We start from the raw sequence: 24081 nt of genomic DNA on the forward strand, positions 1-24081 counted from the left end.
AAGTTGCTGTTTTATTTACATGCAGTTGGCCGGAGAGAGAACGGAGGAGGGACGTGTGTTCACGTGAAGGCGTTGTGATCTGGACATATGGGACGCTGTCAGGAAGCGACTACGGCTCACAGCAACGCAAGAAGAGCGGCGTGGGTTACTCCGACCAGTAGATTCCCCCCAGAGTGTACGCAGGACCACCAGAAGACAGCATGAGGAAGGAGTCTGGTCAACTCTACATGCCTAGGAATCTGGGGAACAGCTCCGAAGGACTGGAGCTGGGTTCGACGTGCTTAGGCAGTCGGGGACTCTTCTAGGGGGTCGGAATCAGGAAGCTGCGGCCTTCTGAGGAGGGAAGGACATGTGAGGCCTTGGTGGGCGTTGTGTATCCCGAAAAGCTAAGTACTCTGTCGTGGTTAAATCATGTGTCTGTGTTCGTGTAATTTGGTGATGCGACCTTATTGAGCGCCGTATACTAACAGGCTATTTAACCATAGGGGGGGTGCTTAGGACTGGAGTTCCAGGATAATTTCATGTGAATTCATGTGTTGTCACTTTTCGTAGTATTTGTAGAGTGTACACGTTAAATGTGTGGATGTTTCGTGCATAAATTTGTGTTTATTATATAAAGCTTGCAAGTTACATGTGGTTCCTTTAGTCTTTTTATACACAGTGATGTCTGTCTCCACTTGTAAACTTTCTTGGGTGTGCGTTAGTGAGTGAGGTGTATGTTTGCGTGTGATCCCAAGATTGCTCAATCTTGTGGAGTTAAGTCGTCACGTGTCAATGGTGGAGATGCCGGGGACCCATGAGTGATATGCTTTCGAGGCGAAGCTCTGGGACCCTTTAGTTATTTATTTTTTTTGGAACCAAATTTGTTTGTTGTTGTGTTTGTTTGTGTTGTTGGCATAGTTTGTGTGTGGTGTTTGTTGGTTTGTGTGAGGTGTGAACATGTAGTAGTGCTATCGACACGTAGCGCTATCGACACGTAGCGCTACAGTACATTGGTTTTTCAAAAATAGTGATATCGACACGTAGTTCTATTGACACGTAGTGATAATGGCATGTGTGCATTGTGACAATAGCACTACGTGCCGATAGCACTACTGTTATTGGCAATTTGTGTCGATAGCACTACAGAAAATAGCGCAAACGATACGTAGCACAAATGACACGTAGCGCTAGCGGGACGCACCGAAAAAGTATTATATCAATTATCATGTTAACTTTTTCTTAAAATGGGTGTGCTAAATCCTAGTCTGTTTGTTTTTAATGGACTAAGCAATCCTTGGACTGACAGAAAAGATGTATTTTAAAAATGTCCAGTTGCTTAAAATTACTTTTTTTTCTAATTGGAAGAGAATATGCACTCTTTTGTGTTCAAATGGGTTGGGGGCGGGGGTAGTAAAAGGATCACAGTTCAAGATTGTGCGCGACAAGAGGTGTGTTTCTTTTAACTGTGATAAAGAGCGAAAACTCAACTTGGTATCTAACACTATTTGTGAACACTGTAACCACTGTAACCACTTTAGCACTTTTAATTTATTTTGTTCTGTCTTCCAAACTTCTCATTCAGCTTCAAAAATGAGAAAAAAAGTAGTTTTTTTCTGAATTCAACAGTTAAATCACTATGTTGGATATTCTATTTTGTTTCCCTATTTATCTTATTAAGTTTTTGATCATCTGATTACCTTGCTTTCGTATTTGGAAGATAATCTGCAGTCTTTTCTGAAAAATGGGTAGGGGGTGAGGGTAGTAAAAGCATCAAAGTTTAAGATTTTGCGCGACAAGAGGTGTGTTTCTTTTAACTGTGATGAAGAGGGATAACTCAACTTGGTATCTAACACTATTTCTGAACACTGTAACCACATTAGCACTTAAAAACACTTAAATATGTCTTCCAAGCTTTAAATTCAGCTAATAAAATGAGTAAAAACGTGTTTTTTTCTGAATTCAATCAATCAATCAATCAATCAATGACGCTTATATCGCGCATATTCCGTGGGTACAGTTCTAGGCGCTCTGCAGTGATGCCGTGTGAGATGAAATTTTATACGGCCAGTAATTGCAGCCATTTCGGCGCATATTTACCTTTCACGGCCTATTATTCCAAGTCACACGGGTATAGGTAGACAATTATTAACTGTGCCTAAGCAATTTTGCCAGGAAAGACCCTTTTGTCAATCGTGGGATCTTTAACGTGCCCACCCAATGTAGTGTACACGGGGGGGGGGGGGGGGGGGGGGGGGGGGGGGGGAGTTCGGACACCGAAGAGAGTCTGCACACAAAGTTGACTCTGAAATAAATTTCCGCCGAACCTGGGATCGAACTCACGCTGACAGCGGCCAACTGAATACAAATCCAGCGCGCTACCAACTGAGCTATATCCCCGCCCCATGCTTAATTTACCAGTTAAATCCCTCTGCTGGGTGTTCTTTTTTGCTTCCCTAATTCTGTTCGTAAGTTTTTGATCATCTGATTACCTTGCCTTTCTATTTGGAAGATAATATGCACTCTTTTCTAAAGAATGGGTAGGGGGTAGGGGTAGTAAAAGCATCACAGTTCAAGATTTCGCGCGACAAGAGGTGCGTTTCTTTTAACTGTGATGAAGAGGGATAACTCAACTTGTTATTTAACACTATTTCTGAACACTGTAACTACTTTAACACTTTTAATTTATGGTTGACTGTGTTCCATGCTTCAAATTGGGCTTCAAAAATGGATACATAAGGGTTTTTTTTTCAAATTCACCTGTAAATCACTATGTTTGATGTTCTATTTTGCTTCCCTATTTCTCTTCTTCAGTTTGTGATCCTCCGATTGTTTTTTTGTTAACATATTCACAATACAATATCACAAATTCTTCAATAGGGTGTGCGTGAAAAAATCTCATACCTATGCTCAAACTTCAGTCGTTATCTCAAAATGTTGCGTGACAAGCTCTATTCATTTTGTTTTTTCCTGATAAACAAAACACTGAACTAACATAAAAACAAACCTTTAAAACTGTCTAACCACTTTGAAATATGGCCTCAGGTGTATACTCCAGCCTTAACCGGACAAGCGGTACGAAGCGCAACAGAAGATGCTAACGGGGCTAACTATCTTTCTTGAGGCAAACATAGTACAGTTATGAATGAGAGTTACTAAGACATGAGACAGAGAGAATGCATGCTGCATATAAATCGTTCTCTCTGCAAAAATAAACTTACCATCTTGGTCAACATACTTCCACGAAATGTCACAAATCGCGCAGCGACAGTTTGGGTCATCTGCACACAGACACACACAACAATCACACCATAATGAAACATACCAGCAAGAGCATCCTTCTCACAAACACAGCAATACTGTCATGATGAAACATATACCATCAAGAGCGTATTTCTCACCGACACAGCAAAACTGTCATGAAAAAACATAACAGGAAAAGCACCCTTCTCTCAGACACATACATGCATTCATGCATACACATTTTACCAAGAACAACCTTCTCACAAACACATCAATACAATCATGATGAAACATACCAGCAAGATCACTATTCTCACAAACACAGCAATACATTTTTAAAGAAAGATAACCGGCACGGTTGGCCTAGTGGTAAGGCGTCCGCCCCGTAATCGGGAGGTCGTGGGTTCGAACCCCGGCCGGGTCATACCTAAGACTTTAAAATTGGCAATCTAGTGGCTGCTCCGCCTGGCGTCTGGCATTATTGGATTAGTGCTAGGACTGGTTGGTCCGGTGTCAGAATAATGTGACTGGGTGAGACATGAAGCCTGTGCTGCGACTTCTGTCTTGTGTGTGGCGCACGTTATATGTCAAAGCAGCACCGCCATGATATGGCACTTCGTGGTCGGCTGGGCGTTAAGGGGTTACTTGTGTGTTCAAATCGCTCGTCAGAAACATTACACATTTTGTGCACAGGTTCCTCTAAGCAATATGGACACATCTGTGCAAAGAAAAAAGGGGGTCGACGTATTAACTTTTTTTTTAGAATTTTTTTACTGGGGGTTGTCAAGTACGATTTTGCGAAAAACACTGCGATTTTTAACATGATCCCAACTGACATATTTAGCTCTACAAATAATAAATGAGACATTAGTTTGTGTATATAAATGAATGGAGAGTATAACTTTATCATAAAACGGTACTTATCAACGTGCATTTTCAGAAAATGATCGAGGTTTATCGAGGGCGTACACATAAAATTATCACTCCTTTAGTAGTAAAAACGTATTTAAAAAAAATTCGCGTGTGAGAAACATTACACATTTTGTGCACAGGTTCCTCTAAGCAATATGGACACATCTGTGCAAAGAAAAAAGGGGGTCGACGTATTAATTTTTTTTTTAGAATTTTTTTACCGGGGGTTGTCAAGTACGATTTTGCGAAAAACACTGCGATTCTTAAGGGGTTACTTGTGTGTTCAAATCGCGTGAAAGAAACATTACACATTTTGTGCACAGGTTCCTCTTAGCAATATGGACACATCTGTTCAAAGAAAAAAAGAGGTTGACGTATTAACTTTTTTTTAGAATTTTTTTACTGGGGGTTGTCAAGTACGATTTTGCGAAAAACACTGCGATTCTTAACATGATCCCAACTGACATATTTAGCTCTACAAATAATAAATGAAACATTAGTTTGTGTATATAAATGAATGGAGAGTATAACTTTATCATAAAACGGTACTTATCAACGTGCATTTTTAGAAAATGATCGAGGTTTCTCGAGGGCGTACACATAAAATTATCACTCCTTTAGTAGTAAACACGTATTTAAAAAAAATTCGCTCGTCAGAAACATTACACATTTTGTGCACAGGTTCCTCTAAGTAATATGGACACATCTGTGCAAAGAAAAAAGGTGGTCGACGTATTAATTTTTTTTTTAGAATTTTTTTACCGGGGGTTGTCAAGTACGATTTTGCGAAAAACACTGCGATTCTTAACATGATCCCAACTGACATATTTAGCTCTACAAATAATAAATGAAACATTAGTTTGTGTATATAAATGAATGGAGAGTATAACTTTATCATAAAACGGTACTTATCAACGTGCATTTTCAGAAAATGATAGAGGTTTCTCGAGCGCGTACACATAAAATTATCACTCCTTTAGTAGTAAAAACTTATTTAAAAAAAATGAAGATCTGTCCAGTAAATTTCTATGAATCGCACACCACACACACACACACACACACACACACACACACACACATATATATATATACTAGATGAATACCCGCTTCGCCGGGTAGCAAGAAGAGCCGAATACCCGGCTTGAGTGGCGCCTTCGCCGGGTCCGAACCATGGACCCGCCAAGCTTAGGTCCCTCCCAGATTCGTGGAATGGGAACGCCAAGCTTAGGTCCCTCCCAGATTCGTGGAATGGGAACAGCACGAAAATGATTCAGTGGCCATAATGCCATTCCTGATCATTATCATGTCGAGTCCCATACTTGTCGACGCCGCCCAATGTAACCGAGTGCCGAAAGACCACAATCACCTTTGGAGGCGAAGTCCACTCAAACAGGATTGAGAAATTTAGAGCTTATCTCTAAGCCCTTTTCATTCTGTGATGGCTTCTCAGAGGAAGGCCAGAACGTACAGACTCAGAAAAGCAGCCATACCACATCACAAACAGAACTCTACAATCCACAGGTGTTTTCTACAGACACACACAAACACACACACGCACACACACACAGAGAAGCCGTATATATATATATATCTATGTGTATAAATATATAGAGATAGTAGACAGTGTATTTTTCGCGTGGCTATAAATTGATTCGACCTTTGCACTTTTACAGTGAGGACAACTTACGGGTCAAAGGAAAGCGTTCTGGACACTGCGGTGACCTTCTAAAAATAGTAACAGAACGGGAATATCCGAAGATGCCCCTCATACCGTAGTGCATCATACGAAGGAAGGGAGGTAAACGCTGAAAACATGGAGAAGATAAGGAAAAGTTACTGGTAGTTGATCCCGAAAAAGAAAAAAAATCGGTTTTTGCTGCGCGCTGAGAGCACGTATTGAAATATCTCATCGACCAGATTGTGTCCCGGGTGAACGTGAATATGGCCACCAAATTTGAAACAGATCCATCGAGAACTTTGGCCGCGCATCGAACACAAAGAACAGACACACACACAGACAGACACAAGTCGTATATATATATATATATATATACATAGATAAACCAGGGTACATCAGTTTGTAAGGGGGGTGTTTTTAGAATTCAAGAGTGTAAATCGAGGTCGCAGAGCGCCCGACTGATCAAGGGGCATACACCACCCCCCCCCCCCCCTCACCCCACCCACCCCACCCCCTCTCCTCAACCCAAGAAAAAAAATCGCACGTGAAATCCATTACACATTTTGAGCACATGTTTCTCTAAGCTATATGTCCACAACTGCAGACAGACAAAAAACGTTGTTTTCTTATTCATTTTTTTTATAAGAGTTTTGTCAGTTTTGGGGGGTACCGGGTGGACACATATGACCTTACAGAAAACACTGTAATTCGTAACGTCATCGTAACTGACATTTTTATCTTTAGAAAAGATCAATAAAACATTACTTTGTGTAGTTAAAAGAATGGAGAGTATTACTTTATTATAATACGGTAATTATCAATGTGCATGCCGAAAATTATCCAGGATTGGCGAGAGCGTACACAACAATTATCACTCAAAAACGCTGTAACACAAAATTGGCTCCACAGATCATAAACAAATTTGAACACAGCTAACTTCACTATATACCGTTGCAATACCTAAGAAAACCATAACGTGTTTCCTTATTGCTTACTCCACAATTATCCCCGCACCACCCCCATCCCCATATCTTGACTGACAAAAATTGATGAAAACATTCATTTGGGAGCCCAGTAGGTCAGGTGGTAGGGAGAAGTGTGCAGAGTTTCATAAAAATCTGTATAGTAGTTTTCTCTGAATTGCAATACAAACACAAACACCCAAACACTTGGTGCCTTTAGTGCACCGATACCCCCTGCCAACCCCTGCCCCCCCCCCCCCCCCCCCCCCCGATCCAATACCAATGAAGATTTTTCCTTCTTACAAGACAATGTGTGATTTGGCACATTTTGCCTCAGTCTTTATCAAGAGCATGTCTAACCCACTTTGAAGCTGTTTGAGACTGCAGTAGTGTTCCTTACATCAAGGCGAGTGCACAATGGTGCATTTCTACCCCCCCCCCCCCCCCCCGTAATGTTCACTTTAATATCAATCAATCAATAGATATTCAGTCACAGTTTAACTAACTCATTCACCCTCATCACTCACTCATCCAACACTGTTTGATGCACAAACTGCCTGCCTTCCGCACTGGGAAGCCGCTTCGCTTCGCAACAACAACAACAACAACACTGAAAACTCGCCGGGAAATACCCCCACCACACGTGTGCTTGTTTCTTCCGAATAATATCAATTTTGGGAAAAAAGGACAAAACTGGATGAAAAATTCTACGGCCCCAGCAATCTCATTACTCTGAAATGGGAACCCGAAGTGGCTGGTCCTCAGGTTTCGAAGTTGACCGATATTCCCGCTAAAGTGACCAAGATCCAAAGCCAGCCATCCATTAGAATGTAGGTCCGTGATTTATCTGTCACTATTTCTCAAAACTTCGCTTTCTCGCACTCAAGACGACATGCACAGACACAAAGACACACGGGCACACACACGCCCGCCCGCCTGCACGCACTCACACAACAAACAACACACACACACACACACATGAGGAAGGGATAATCACACATAGTGCGCCAGTGAGGTTAGAATGGTGAGGTGGGGTCTGAGGCTGGTAAGGGATTTGGGGGTAGGACCGACGAGAGGGCACGGATTCGGCGGTTCGCCGTGTCGAGTCAACTTCATATAGATATGTGTAGGCGATCAACAGCCCCAGCCGATCTGGATCTGTTCAAGTCAAAAGTAAAGTCAAGGATACGAAGAAGTTTACCGAAAAACATCGATCCCAAGGACTCATGTTATAACTTTTCAAAGCAGTTACATTCAATCAAAGCTCCATCCACATTAAACCGAACGGGAATCGTCGAAGATCCACGCAACTTCACTGCAATGTCGAAAACGAACTCATAATGTCACCGCAGATCTATAGTTGGTTTTGGTTTTGTGTCGCAGCAAAGAAACGAAGCAAATCTCCGGCTTTTATTTCACACTAAAAAACGTTCATTTAGCGGGTTATTAAAATATATTTCTTTGAGGTTGCAAGGCAATGGCATCGCTGAGATGTACTCCTTCACACACGAAACAGGTTAGAAATTTACTGCATTTGGGCGCTTTTTACGGCCAAAACAGAGTGAGCTTTTTGACGGGTTTATGGAAAAATCACTTCGGGGGCAGGTCTAAAATCCCGTGTACAGTGCCAAATCATACATCATTCAAAAGAGCAAAGTATGTTCTTTCTTCTAACATATGGGCTAAGGTAAGTCATAGATATAAATAGACAGTATCTGTCTATTATATCTGTAGGCAAGTGTATTCCATTCCTTCGATAGTCTCGTCATCTACACTTGCGTGAAAAATGCAATTTTGAGTCTGTTTTGCATAAAAGACCTGCGAGATGTGTAGAAGTCAAAACAACAACTTACAGTCCAGCCTCTCAACTTTCGTTCCATGCAATTTGTTTGTCTGTACGTATAGACTGAGGGGTGCCCCGAAATGATTTGTAATCACAACATTCACAGACTTCAAATACGCCATTGAAAAACTCGTCCACGTGCGTTGTAGATATATTTACTTGGGTGACTAAAACTGTCGTACCTACCAAAGGCCGCTTCGCGTAACAAAATGACTACCAGAGTCGCAAGGCTCGGGATATTTTTTACAAGAAAGATATATTTCGTTGTTCCGGTCCGAATGAATATGAAGATATGGCGAGTTGAAAACGCCGATTCTTTCGCCAGAAACACGTCTGCTTCCATACCGGAAAGAAGGAATGGACTGAGAGCTACTAGAAGCACGGCGCCGTGCGTACAATCGACCGAATGATGTTATTCACACAATACCATTTGGCGATCTCTAAAAAATCATTTAAAAACAAACTAGTTGACATGTAATGAAACTATTTACTGAAATCAAGAAGTATCTTAGTTCTAGCCGTGCATATTGGGCACCCCCTGTCGAATGCACACTGGACCGTGCGTATACGCCCTCTCAATCAAGGCAAGTAACTCAGTGAGTGAAAACATTAGCAAGAACCGCAACGTGAACACACTCGTAACACCACCAACCCAGGCGGGTTATCCAGATCCAGATCCAGATCCAAGGGAAGTAACTCAGTGAGTATAAACATTAGCAAGAACCGCAACCCGAACACACTCGTAACACCTTAAGCAAACACAAACAAAACAAGAGGCAAAGCCTTCAAGGCTCACGTATGTGAAACTATATGTTGAACACACACACACACACATACACACACACACACATGAGGATGAGATTTTTTTAACTTTGGAATTCTCATGCAATACATGTACAAGTAAATTGTAATGCATAGGAATAAATCTTAACGCACACACTCACACTACATACTCGCATCACATATATTACAGCACACATATGCACACTTTCAGTTTCAGAATGTATTCTATTACCTCTGTCAACTTCAGGAAACATTTTAAAATACGCAGACTAGACACAATGACTTCATGCACAATGTCAATTTGTGTGGTTTTTATCAGAAGAGTTTTTGTGCTATCCCATCAACTCCCCCTCCCCCCCTCCCCCCTCCAAAAAAAAAGAAAAAAAAGAAGAAAAAAAGAAAGCACTCTAGTGGGGCCTGCGGTAACACTGGCAAGAACATATTTTACATACAAAAAGAAACACAAAACAAACATACAATCATGATCACACAACGGCACAGATAATACAGCACGAGGTACCTGTGATGAAAGGACACCTGAACTAGCCCTAAATTGCAAGTGGCCTTTTACTTTTGAGTTGTTCTTTGCTACTGGTCACAAGTGGGGGTCAGCTCACACGCACGCATTTTTTCAATACAGTCTAGGGGAGAAACTGGTCACAAAGCACCCAGTGCATGCCAGAGAGATAGGAGAATCGGCACAATCAAAGAAAATACCAAAATCATTCAATAGATATGGATATATTAAGATTTACTGTGAAAATGCTAGCAAAAATGGCGTCCAAAAATGGGAACGCACACTTGGTGCGTCTTTGAAGACTTACCTCCCGTTCTGTGTTGTTGATAATAGTCGTGTTTGTGCTGTTTTTGTTGAAATAGTATCTAATAAAACTGATGCAGTTCTTGAAATGTTGCAAATTATTGTTGTCTTTGTGAAATGCGAGAGTGTTCTGAGGCGTAATCTGCATACGGCTGATGTCCCACATAGGGTACCCCACTTCGATCAGCGTACCACTCCAAATGAGCTTCATAGCAGAAAAGCAGATACACTACCAAAACACTGCATAACAGATCTACAAGTCTGAGCCAGACTCATTGAAATTTACTTTTATATTGCAATCAAATTTGTTCACGCCGTCACACAAATAACGCAGGTTACCCTCGCCTTCGATTCAAAGTAACTCCAATCTGACTGAATTACCATCGAAACGCAGATGACGAACTGATTCACCACACATTTGTGGTATTTTACACACAAATTTCAACTGTGTTGTTTCGCGATAAACAGCCATAAACAAACAAATGTGGCGCCGTCACGTCGCCTCGGAAGGAATAACGCAGGTGACCAAGACTTGTTTCCGATATAGTCTAGGCCACTTATGATTTCACCTCACAATAATGACCATAGAATTGATTTATATCACAATGCACAGTACCAACCAAGAAAAAACACATATGAAAAGTCCCGGTGAGAAACTGGAACAATTTTTTTTTTCGGGCTTTTTCGATATTTAAAAAAAAAATGCCAAAGAAATTAGCAATTTCTTGGAAAAAAATGAGAACCCTATCATGCTGCATATCAAATGAAAGGGCTTGAGCTGAATAACAAGAATATTAAGCTATCCATTTCCGGTCAAATGCTGATGAAATATTCAGTAAGAACGTTATTTCCCGCGGTAACGGTGATCATACCTAATGACAAAAAGCATCATAACAAAGAAAATCCCTTACATGATGCATAATTCAACCTAGATACCTATCTGACTCTATTTCTACAGTCCTAGTGACTCCTACCTCAAATATTAGTCTCCTCCTCCTCTTCATCCATGGGAAGCATCGAATTGAGGCAACTTATTCTACGGCACTGTCCACAGGCAGTTGTGCACTGAGCTAAGGCCGACCTTCCGGCAACTACAGCGTTGTGAGGAACAGTCAGTAGTGCAACGACATCTGGTGATGTTCATTAACTCCTCAGGGGCTGGAGGAATGTCAGTGTGAACAGGAAGCAGCTGTCCCCGCTGAAGCTGAAACCCCCATTCTTCAGGCATGAGCTCCAGACTGGTACCCAAACAAGCCCACTCCTGAACCTGGTAAAAGACCCTGTAGGAGTGGTACTTGGCTGCAGCTGAAGTAGGAGGCAGGACTTTTGGCTGAACTTGCTTAGAGCCGGTGAACACTTTCTCGTGGTACTTTACCAGCCGAAGCTTGTCAAGAGTGTCACCATCATTTCCTTTGTAGATGTCGACTAACAGTTTCTCTCCTGTCTCTGCAATCATCTGGTGATCCGAATTAGTCTGCAGGAAAACCCTGGCACTATTTTCAAACAGTTTGTTCTTTTTTTGCAGTCTCTTCACTGGGACACATTTTCCGACACTGAAAGGCCGAGAAGTTGTGTCACAGCCACTAAATGCATGCGCGAATAAGATATTCTTGCACACATTGGGGCCAAGACGGCTCTGCGTTGATCTGATGTCCCAAAGTCTTGTTGTACTTGCCTTGCTTGAGGAGAAGAACACATCCTTCATGTCTGACTTGACATGAAACAGAAGAAGAATGAGTAGGTCTGTCTTCCCCAACAACATATGTAGTGTATTCTACGGCAGACTGAAGTGCGACCTGAACTATGACACAGTTAGCATCCCCCTGAGCATGCTGCACCGGAATCCCATTCTCCTCAAAGCAATTGCCAACAAGATGAATGAACCGCTGTTTGTTGGTGGTGTTGGAGAGGAACTCCTCCTTCTTCTCTGAGAGCAACATGTCAGGAGTGAACTGCACATCACGGCCAGGCAGGGTGCGTCTTTGAACATGGGCCATGTCTTTGGTCGAAGGGCCCCCAAAATACCCATCACAGACGACTGTTGCAAGAGGGTATGAGTTCTTCACATACTCAACATACCTCTCAGCCAAGTGCGTCTAGGTTGTGCCTCTCAGCCAAGACAGTTGATGAATTAAAGAGCCCCCATCAAGGATGTAGTGAACATCTTTGGTTCTCAACATTTCCTGCTTGCAGCCTTCACTGGCATCCCACAAGTGCTTTGCCAAGAGGTGTTTGCTTGATTCTCGCATGAACCCGCTGTCGTCAAACAAGGATGAGGACAGGGCTGTCAGTTCATGCTGGAAAATGTCTTGGAGCTTGGACAAGTCGCCACCAGCAACATGAAGAAGGCGCTGGAAAAGCAGCTGCGGATCTATGCTGACTCGCTCACCTCCAATCTTGACAGTGGGTTTGGTGCTCATGGTCACAGCCTCCTCCTTTTTCTTGAAACTGACCGCTGACACTGCTTGGCCTGTCATTGTCTGGATAATTCCATGCCCAATCACTTTGGCACTGTCCACGTTAGCAGATGTGTCTGTTGTCAGGCCAGTTGCTATGCAGACAAGTTGGTGTCCCTCCGTCTCAAAAGGGTTTCTTTGTAGAACGTATGTAACTATAGTGCTGGTGTCCTTGTCATCTTTCCGCTGTCTTGCCTCCGTGAGATCTTTGTGATGTTCAGTGTTTGAGTCACCATGGGTGAAGGATACCATCCACTGGTTCACTGCAGCGCAAGACGGCATGGAGAGCAACCAAACAAGCCGCTGGAGTTCACCCATTCCCCTGCCTCTCGTGAGTCTGCCACTTGACTTGAGGGAACACATCAAAGTCTGCTCTATCGTCAGATCGCATGACAGTCCCGCCCAAAAACGTTGACTCCGTCGGATGACATGATGTCCAGCCATGAAGTCCCCAGGGCCGGATCTGGGGGGGGGGGGGGGTTCCTGGGGTTCCGGAACCCCCCCCCCCCCCCCCCCCCCCCCCCCCTGGCCATCCAATGTACCTCTCAGAGAGAAAAAAATGTGGACTTTGGACCCCTGCCTTCAGTTGGAACCCCCCCCCCCCCTCACACGAACTTGGTCCGGCCCTGGTCCCTGTTCACGTCGGGGTGTGTCTCGGACAAGTGCATCATCTGTTTGGGTACCAGTCTGGAGCTCATGCCTGAAGAATGGGGGTTTCAGCTTCAGCGGGGACAGCTGCTTCCTGTTCACACTGACATTCCTCCAGCCCCTGAGGAGTTAATGAACATCATCAGATGTGGTTGCACTACTGACTGTTCCTCACAACGCTGTAGTTGCCGGAAGGTCGGCCTTAGCTGCACAAATGCCTGTGGACAGTGCCGTGAAATAAGTTGCCTCAATTCGATGCTTCCCATGGATGAAGAGGAGGAGGAGACTAATATTTGAGGTAGGAGTCACTAGGACTGTAGAAATAGAGTCAGATAGGTATCTAGGTTGAATTATGCATCATGTAAGGGATTTTCTTTGTTATGATGCTTTTCGTCATCAGGTATGATCACCGTTACCGCTGGAAATAACGTTCTTACTGAATATTTCAGCAGCAATTGACCGGAAATGGATTTTAGTTTAATATTCTTGTTATTCAGCTCAAGCCCTTTCACTTGATATGCAGCATGATAGGGTTCTCATTTTTTTTCCAAGAAATTGCTAATTTCTTTGGCATTTTTTTTTTTAGATATCGAAAAAGCCCGAAAAAAAATTAATTGTTCCAGTTTCTCACCGGGACTTTTCATATGTGTTTTTTCTTGGTTGGTACTGTGCATTGTATATAAATCAAATCTGTGGTCATTATTGTGAGCATCAAGTAAGCAGAATGCGCTGTACTATAAAGCGAGTTTCTCTGCACTGAGCGTTAGATTTGGATTTAGAAAACAACCAAACTCATAGATTTTATACGGAGATTAATGTGTTCAAGCCTGTAGTTGCCAGTTTAAATGCAGTATGTTTGTATTGTTTGGTCTCGAGATGTGAGTATTTTGTACATTGGAGCGTTCAGAACTTTTCAATCGCTAAAGTAGTCCCCTCAAAGTCTAACTCATCAACCTGTGAGCTATCGAGGATTCAGGCCCGTTGTTGGGTAAGTGATTTTGGTTGTTGGGTAAGTTACCGAAAAATAACTAGCCCTACACTTTCTTCTTTATTTGGTGTTTAACGTCATTTTCAATCACGGAGGTTATATCGCGACGGGGAAAGGGGAGGAGATGGGATAGAGCCACTTGTTAATTGTTTCTTGTTCACAAAAGCACTAATAAAAAAATTGCTCCAGGGGCTTGCAACGTAGTACAATGTATTACCTTACTGGGAGAATGCAAGTTTCCAGTACAAAGGACTTAACATTTCTTACATACTGCTTGACTAAAATCTTTACAAGAATTGACTATATTCTATACAAGAAACACTTAACAAAGGTAAAAGGAGAAACAGAATCCGTTAGTCGCCTCTTACGACTGGGAGCATCGGGTAAATTCTTCCCCCTAACCCGCGGGGGGTAAGCCCTACACCTTTACAGATAGAAAGAAGCAGAGGGGGGAATAAGTGTGTGCGTGTGCGTGTGTGTGTGTGTGTGTGTGTGTGTGTCAGATATGACATTTATGGGTTTTATGTATGAACATGTATGTAATATGAGTACTTAATTAATGATGAAATGATGCTGTTATTAGTATGCATTAATTGACAGAAGTAGACTCGTATCGCGAAAAACATTATTATTGATTCGCATGCCTGTTGGACCATGATTATGGGGCCTGTACTGTTACCTGTAGAGCCGAGTCTCCACGCACTCACGTGCAACAGGTGAAAAACCTGAATGTCCATTTTTTGTAAGGTGAGCTGTTAGACTTGTCGCCAGTCACCTAAGCTGTTAGCTTCACTTGCCCATTGAACATGTAAGAGGCAAGTCGGGGAAGATTCTTTGCTCGCGTGCTCAGGTAAACTATTTTCCATGATATGTTTTCGCTAAGGAACACTAGTATGTTTATGAATAAGCATTCTTAATATTCGCTGCTATGTTAACTTAAGTGTTCATTGTACTAGTTCTTAATCTGGATATTCTGAATAGTTGTTTAATGTGTGGATAAATAACTCGGACATGGATGGGAATTGATATTAGTATTGACAGTAGTTATTTAAGAATTCGTGTGTGTGTGGTTGAATGTAGAGTGTAATTACAGCCCAGGGTGAATGATGAGTGAATTGCTGTGTGTGTTATGCCTATGGAATACTGACTCAAGAATTACTTTCACAGGAGTCTTCCCAGAGACAGAAGACGGAATTCGCGAGAGCTTGTTTGACCATTCAAGCAGACGCATGAAGAGATGAAGATGCACGAAGCAGAGCGACGTGATCTACTAACCGGACTTTACGGACCACGCCAGGAGTCGCCGCGTCGGCTGGGTGATGGAGAAACAGAGATGAACTACACTACGCTGTTCTGGTGATGGGGTAACACATTAATTTACTCATCTAGAACCCTGGGCGTATTGTGTATATGTGTGTGAATCCTGAACGTTGATATAATGTACATGCTTTACCAGTGAGCTATATAAACATATTGAGCTCCACGTATTTTCTTTTATTGTTGGAATGAATCGGAGGAGAATAACGAATGCGTATAAATGAAATAGTAGCCTTCTGACTGACAGTCGGTATTGTAGATAATTCATTCCTGACAGTGTGTGTGTGTGTGTGTGTGTGTGTGTGTGTGTGTGTGTGTGTGTGTGTGTGTGTGTGTGTAGAGCGATTCAGACTAAACTACTGGACCGATCTTTATGAAATTTGACATAAGAGTTCGTGGGAATGATATCCCCGGACTTTTTTTTTTTTTTCCATAAATACCTTTTATGACGTCATATCCGGCTTTTTGTAAAAGTTGAGGCGGCACTGTCACGCCCTCATTTTTCAATTAAATTGATTGACAATTTGGCAAAGCAATCTTCGACGAAGGCCGGACTTTGATATTGCATTTCAGCTTGGTGGCTTAAAAATTAATGAATGAGTTTGGTCATTGAAAATCGGAAACTTGTAATCAAAATTATTTTGTTATTAAACGATCCAAAAACAATTTCACCTTATTCTTCGTCATTTTCTAATTCCAAAAACATATACATATATGTTATAATTTGAATCACAAACAAGCTCTGAAATATATTAAATATATGAAAATTATGATTAAAATTAATTTTCCGAAATCGATTTAAAAACTATTTCATCTTATTCATTGTCGGTCCCTGATTCCAAAAACATATATATATATGATGTGTTTGGATTAAAAACAAACTCAGTAAGCTAAAAAGAAAATAGATACAGAAAAGCGTGTTATCCTGCTCAGCGAGACCATTGCCGCACTATTCTGGCTTGTCGATTTCACTGCCTTTGCCACGAGCGGTGGACTGACGAAACTACGAGTATGCGGTCTTGGTGAAAAAAGAAGTGCGTTCAGTTTCATTCTGCGAGTTCGACGGCTTGACTAAATGTTGTTATTTCGCCTTACGACTTGTTTACATTTAGTCAAGTTCTGACTAAATGTTTTAACATAGAGGGGGAATCGAGACGAGGGTCGTGGTCGTGTGTGTGTGTGTGTGTGTGTGTGTGTGTGTGTGTGTGTGTGTGTGTGTGTGTGTGTGTGTGTGTGTGTGTGTGTGTGTGTGTGTGTGTGTGTGTGTGTGCGTGCGTGTGTGTGTGTAGAGCGATTCAGACCAAACTACTGGACCGATCTTTATGAAATTTTACATGAGAGTTCCTGGGAATGATATCCCCAGATATGTTTTTCATTTTTTGATAAATACTTTTGATGACGTCATATCCGGCTTTTTGTAAAAGTTGAGGCGGCACTGTCACACCCTCATTTTTCAATCAAATTTATTGACATCTTCGACGAAGGCCGAACTTCGGTATTGCATTTCAGCTTGGTGGCTTAAAAATTAATTAATGACTTTGGTCATTAAAAATCTGAAAATTGTAATATTTTTTTTTTGTAATATAAAACGATCCAAATTTACGTTCATCTTATTCTACATCATTTCTTGATTTCAAAAAACATATAAATATGTTATATTTGGATTAAAAACAAGCTCTGAAAAATAAAAATATAAAAATTATGATCAAAATTAAATTTCCGAAATCGATTTAAAACAATTTCATCTTATTCCTTGTCGGTCCCTGATTCCAAAAACATATAGATATGATATGTTTGGATTAAAGACACGCTCAGAAAGTTAAAACGAAGAGAGGTACAGAAAAGTGTGCTATGCAGCACAGCGAAACCACTACCGCGCTGAACAGGCTCGTCAGTTTCACTCCGTTATGCACAAGCGGCGGACTACGGTCATTGTGAAAAAATGCAGTGCGTTCAGTTTCATTATGTGAGTTCCACAGCTTGTAGTAATTTCGCCTTACAGCGACTTGTTGTTCTTTCAAAATGTTACCATGAATACAAACTGTGATCAAAGTGCACTTGATGACTGACTTGTGACCATAAGGACAATTTTGACTCCTTGACTGATATCGTGCTATATTGCTATTTCATATGTTACGTGGATTTCCATTGGTCAATTGGGCAAAACTGAGCTCAGTGCAAAAGTGATATCGACGACATTTCCGTCGATATCAGTTTTGATATCGACGACCTCTTTATCAGGGCCGGATCGGGGGGGGGGGGGGGGGGGTTCCTGGGGTTCCGGACCCCCCCCCCCCCCTCCCTGGCCATCCAATGTACCTCTCAGAGAAAAAAAAATGTGGACTTTGGACCCCTGCCTTCAGTTGGAACCCCCCCCCCCCCCCCCCTCAAACGAACTTGGTCCGGCCCTGGTCCCTGTTCACGTCGGGGTGTGTCTCGGACAAGTGCATCATCTGTTTGGGTACCAGTCTGGAGCTCATGCCTGAAGAATGGGGGTTTCAGCTTCAGCGGGGACAGCTGCTTCCTGTTCACACTGACATTCCTCCAGCCCCTGAGGAGTTAATGAACATCATCAGATGTGGTTGCACTACTGACTGTTCCTCACAACGCTGTAGTTGCCGGAAGGTCGGCCTTAGCTGCACAAATGCCTGTGGACAGTGCCGTGAAATAAGTTGCCTCAATTCGATGCTTCCCATGGATGAAGAGGAGGAGGAGACTAATATTTGAGGTAGGAGTCACTAGGACTGTAGAAATAGAGTCAGATAGGTATCTAGGTTGAATTATGCATCATGTAAGGGATTTTCTTTGTTATGATGCTTTTCGTCATCAGGTATGATCACCGTTACCGCTGGAAATAACGTTCTTACTGAATATTTCAGCAGCAATTGACCGGAAATGGATTTTAGTTTAATATTCTTGTTATTCAGCTCAAGCCCTTTCACTTGATATGCAGCATGATAGGGTTCTCATTTTTTTTCCAAGAAATTGCTAATTTCTTTGGCATTTTTTTTTTTAGATATCGAAAAAGCCCGAAAAAAAATTAATTGTTCCAGTTTCTCACCGGGACTTTTCATATGTGTTTTTTCTTGGTTGGTACTGTGCATTGTATATAAATCAAATCTGTGGTCATTATTGTGAGCATCAAGTAAGCAGCAATCATAGGTGCGCTGTACTAATACCTGTCTGATTAAAATCATCGTTTTTTTCACGAATGACGGCTCTTTGGCAGATCTGGTGAGTTGGAAACTGTCTATGAATGTTTCATTTAATGTCAAATGCGTACATACTTGTCGATATTGTTACCTTTGGGCTCATAAATGAAGTCAATGGTCGTGTTTTCCTAAAGTGACTTTTGTCAGCATAGAACTTACTGTGCTTTGATCATTGACTGAGAAGAATCTTCCGATGACACTAGTTCATTTCACTACGCGACTGTAGATCTGCAAGGAAACTTATGGCAGGGGAAATAAGCTTAACTGAAGACGAATAAGCGGAGTAACTGTTCTTAAACGGATCTAAATATTTAGATCTTGTCGTCTGCTAGTCTGCTAGTAAGTAGTCTTAGGTCGTATGATAGTCACATCTATTTCGACTGTGTGCATCGATCCGTGTAGTGAAATGTTGATCTTTGATGATTTGGCAACATAACTTCGCTAAATGTGCTTCGAGTGTATCTCCCCGTTAACCATTTGAAAACGTCTTTCAACAAGACCATGTTTCGACAGCCCAGACGGGGAGGATCCTCGATAGCTCACAGGGTATATAATGTTTTCCGCCGTTTTTTGAAGAATCTTTTCAAATTTGTTATTCCAAAAGTACCCTATGACACGACTCGAGTGGCAAAGAACATTTTCTGCAATTCCTGTCTCAGTCCGTGCAGCCGTTTCGGGTCCTATCGTCATCATACAAACATACACACAGACACATAAGAACCAGCTTTAAAAGTTAGATTATGTAAGAACCATGTAAACCAGTGATTTTTTCTTATGTACAACATATACTACAGTATTTCTGCTTTATGAAAAGCTATATTTCAAAAACAAAACTAGAGATTTGAATTTTGACTACTTTTCCCCCTTTCTGTCACCAGTACTGAAGAACAACTCTTTTACAACAGGTAAATGTTTGTCAAGATCAAAGGGACTACAGTAATTGTCGTTTCATGGGGAGTGTCCATTCATCAGAGGGGCCTCACATTGCAGGTACCATGCAATGTACAGTAACAGTAACCATAAGCATTTGCTCAAACACACACACACACACACACACACACACACACACACACACACACACACACACACACACACACACACACACACACATTCATGTGAAAACAGCACCTTGAAGTAAAAACAGTGGATTCCCCTTTTGAAAATTTGAAGGGGGGGTCACAACATGGGGGTTAATTTACAGAACAAGTCAGAAGATACGAAAACAAATTCTGAGATGACACGGGATTGTGAAGAAGTCCAAATCAGGTGATCTTAAAAAAGGGGCGGTTCCAATGCAGTGGCCTTTTAAGAGGAAGCTGAGACAAAATGTCCAATACAGTGGAACCCCCCTTCTAAGACACCCCTCTTAAAATGAAGCAAGTAAAAAATGGGGGTAATTTTACACAGGATATGAACAGAAAGTCTGAGAAAACAAGGTCTTGGGGGGTCTTAAAAAGGGAGTTCTACTGTACCATGACTTGTAGTAGTACAGTTACCACTCCGTGTAAGTATTATCACAGAATACCATGACATTGTGCAATCTACACCACCCCAGTGTTCAATTAAAGTCACATTTCTCCTTGTGAAAACATCTCACAATCTCAGTCAAATCTAGCAAGGCTCACTTGTATTTGGTAAGAACATACCTTGAATTTGTCACAGGCCAACATTCAAAATGCTGACTGCTTGTGTTTGCTAAAGCCAAAAGTCGCTTTTACAAAACTAAAGCTTTGCCATGTCTGAAAGTGAGACGGTGAGCCAAACATTTTTTATAAAAAGAAATGTGCCTTTAAAATGATGGTTCATTCTTGAAAAGTCATACAAAAGTCAAATATGGGAATCATTACACAAGAATCACACTCATTTGATCTTTTTCTAAAGACTCTTCCACACATGATACATTGCAGTGTTTTAGTGATGTGCAGTTCCTCGGCCTCTGACTGTCTTATATCACGTACACATACAGTGGAACACCCCTTTTAAGACTCCCTCCCTTTTAATAATCTGTTTTCTGACTTTCTGTTCATAATCTCTGTAAAGTTACCCCCAATTTAAGACTCCCTCCTTCTTAAGACCTCATTTTTTTCTCCATTTTTGGGAGATCTTACAAGGTGGGTTCAACTCACTTTTGAATCCAGGTCTAACTGACCTTTTCTTTTCTGTGTCTGGGAACATCACTGTGCCTGAACCTGAATTTGAATGGGTTGGGTCTACCAGAATAATGAATGATTTGCCAGCACTGAAAATAATATTTTGATTAAATTTTGAAGGACGTTGGCAACTGACAAACCGCGAACTGGTGAATTATCTCCCCTAGACAGTGCCTGGTAAATTGCACACCATCTTTAGCCCTAGATCATGATCACAGGCAATGTTGAATACATTTTGAGAGGAGTTGCCAACTGAAAAACCGCAAAGTTAAGAATTACCTCCCCTTGGCAGTGCCCAAGGACGTATCACCTTAACTTACAAAATAAGGTGAACTGATTTCAGTGATTCAAACTTCTAATTTTTGACAACAGAATGACAATACAAATATTGATTTTAAAACATGATACATAGAGTGGAGAAAGGAAAGAAGATCATGTTATCCATGGGGTGATTTGTCCATGATCCAAGCCTTCACACCCAAAAGTCTCTCTGATCTGGAAATCGTGTGCTGCTACTTTTTCTCTTTTCCTTGTGCAAACTACAAATCGGTTTATCTAGTTAGATAAATGGATGTGCATAAGCACGAGCTTGGTTTTGTGATTATAATATCTGCGGCTTTTTTGTGTGTACGCCATGTATGCAGATTGTGTAGGTATATTAGTATTCTTTCTTTATTTTCTTTATTTGGTGTTTAACGTCGTTTTCAACCACGAAGGTTATATCGCGACGAGGGAAAGGGGGGAGATGGGATAGGGGAAAGGGGGGGGAGATGGGATAGAGCCACTTGTTAAGTGTTTCTTGTTCACAAAAGCACTAATCAAAAAATTGCTCCAGGGGCTTGCAACGTAGTACAATATATGACCTTACTGGGAGAATGCAAGTTTCAAGTACAAAGGACTAAACATTTCTTACATACTGCTTGACTAAAATCTTTACAAACATTGACTATATTCTATACAAGAACCACTTAACAAGGGTAAAAGGAGAAACAGAATCCGTTAGTCACCTCATACGACATGCGGGGTGCAGAGAAATAAGGATGTGTAAAAGAAGACTTTTGGTAAGTGAAATACAGGTGATGGATCCAGTCAGGTAGAAATAAGACAACAAGAAAAGAATTGGAAAACTGCAGGGAATAGTAGGGAGAGTTTTCTTGGAAGGAAATATAGGTGAAAGGACTGGTAAGGCAGAAATAAGACAAAAGAAGAGAAGAAACAGAACCGTTAGTCGCCTCTTACGACATGCTGGGTAGCATCGGGTAAATTCTTTCTAGTCCCAACCAATATGGGACTCCCCCTAACCCGCGGGGGGGATATATTAGTATTCATGTGTGAGTGCATGTGTATGTGTGTGTGTTGTATGTGTGTGTGTACGCCTGTCTGTATGCGTGTGTGTGTGTGTGTGTGTGTGCGTGTGTGTGTGTGTGTGTGTGTGTGCGTGTGTGTGTGTGTGTGTGAACGTGTGTCTGTGTGTATCTGTGCATGTGTGTGGTGATAGCATGTGTGTGTGTATGCGCACGCGTATGTGCGCGCGCACGCGTGTGTTTGTGACTGCATGGATTTAAACGATGAATTTGCTTTTGTACTCCTGTTCTTTTTGTGTCTTAATGCTGTATTTTGGTTTTGTACATGTGTATAGCAATGTCATTGTAAAGCGCTTAGAGCTTCTAGGTTAGCGCTCTATAAGTTTCCATTATTATTATTATTATTATTATTATTACTAGCTCCACATGCAGGGAAGAATATGAAAGATTACACCGAATAGCCTTGAATTTCATCACTGTTTCCTCACGCACAGTGTTAGGTTCAATGATAGCACAACACTTCAATCAGCATACCACAGTCCTCTCTAAATGATTCAGAAATGTCACCAATTTTGTTTGAGAGTACACTATCCGACATGTTTGGAAACCAGAGAATGGCAATGTCCACAAGGATGGAGCCTCAGCTCCAGGAAAACATGAAGACATTTCTTTAGCAGCTGCTGTCGTTACCACTTCAGTTGTGTTGTCAGTCCAGGATTATGCCCAGCTACTTGTAGTTGTACTTCTGAACCACGCAGGCTTGCCTGGCACTGATAAGCAGCGGGTCATGAGGGGTGGGTGGGGGGGGGGGGGTCGAGTGTCCTGCAATTTATTCCACCGCTGCTCTGTGCTTGCTGTCATCACTCGCCACCATGTCGTCATATCCTCAGATCTGTAACCAATAGCAGACATGCATATATATAGCTGATAAAATTGTTTGCAAGGTCTACTTCTTTAATCTTGAAACTGAGTTTTGTCAGGCTTCTAGCCATTCAAACTGTTCAGCATGGGAAACCCTGAAAATGTGCAAAACGCGCCAACTGACTTAGTTTGATGGTCAGACACCACCGACTGTTCAGTATGGGAGACCCTACCAGGCACCCTTCACATTAGCTGACTTAGCTTGATGGATTATGGAAGCACGCAAGCCACCCCACCACAACACGGTATCAGTTTCTGGGGGCAGTTACTTACCTCACATAAGTGACATGACTTTATTGTTCAAATTTATTGTCATAGTACAATTATACCACTTGACAATACCTGGAGACAACTTGACTATGATATTCAATTAATCAATTTTAAAAACAAAGCAAACACCTTAAACTTATGCAAAATGCGAATTTGACAGTTATAATACTCACTAGCCTAAAATTACAATTACTAAACAGACCACTGATGAAGCAACAACATGAAGCAAAATGTATCAACATATTTTATTTCCAAATCACACACTCAGCATACAGCAAAGCTAATTCCACGCTCCTTTTGTGTCCTGTGGGATCTGTACAGTTAGTCACTTGCAAGGACATGAACATTAATTTGAGTGTTATGATGAAAGTACATCAAGCACAATGAACTATAAGCTCATCCAGGCATGTTGTGTGTTACTACTGTTACACCCCACATTACACTAATAAAGTTAGTGTACATTATAGGAGACACGAAGCATAAAGTCAAGTAAACATGATGATCCTCCAGATTCAGGGAGACTGCTGAAGATGATATCAAGCACTGACCTGTGGAGAAAACTTGATTATGACATCCATCCAATCAATAAATAAAC

The 24081-nt window shown here is 41.6% G+C and overlaps 1 protein-coding gene and 1 long non-coding RNA gene across 2 annotated transcripts in view; one reads left to right on the forward strand and one right to left on the reverse strand.

The window, feature by feature from the left end:
- Positions 1-3278, reverse strand: part of LOC138974393 (uncharacterized) — a 270189-nt gene extending 266911 nt beyond the window's left edge. The window contains exon 1 of the mRNA XM_070347110.1: positions 3201-3278. The gene's annotated coding sequence lies outside the window, so the exon portion shown is untranslated. The remainder of the gene's footprint in view (positions 1-3200) is intronic.
- An 11527-nt stretch (positions 3279-14805) lies between these two features.
- Positions 14806-15795, forward strand: LOC138972397 (uncharacterized). Its single transcript, XR_011457596.1, has 2 exons — positions 14806-15162; positions 15480-15795. It is a non-coding gene; the product is annotated as an uncharacterized lncRNA (long non-coding RNA).
- Positions 15796-24081: the final 8286 nt, after the last annotated feature.

Source organism: Littorina saxatilis, linkage group LG8 (assembly GCF_037325665.1).
Source record: "Littorina saxatilis isolate snail1 linkage group LG8, US_GU_Lsax_2.0, whole genome shotgun sequence".
NCBI classification, from domain to species: Eukaryota; Metazoa; Mollusca; class Gastropoda; order Littorinimorpha; family Littorinidae; genus Littorina; species Littorina saxatilis.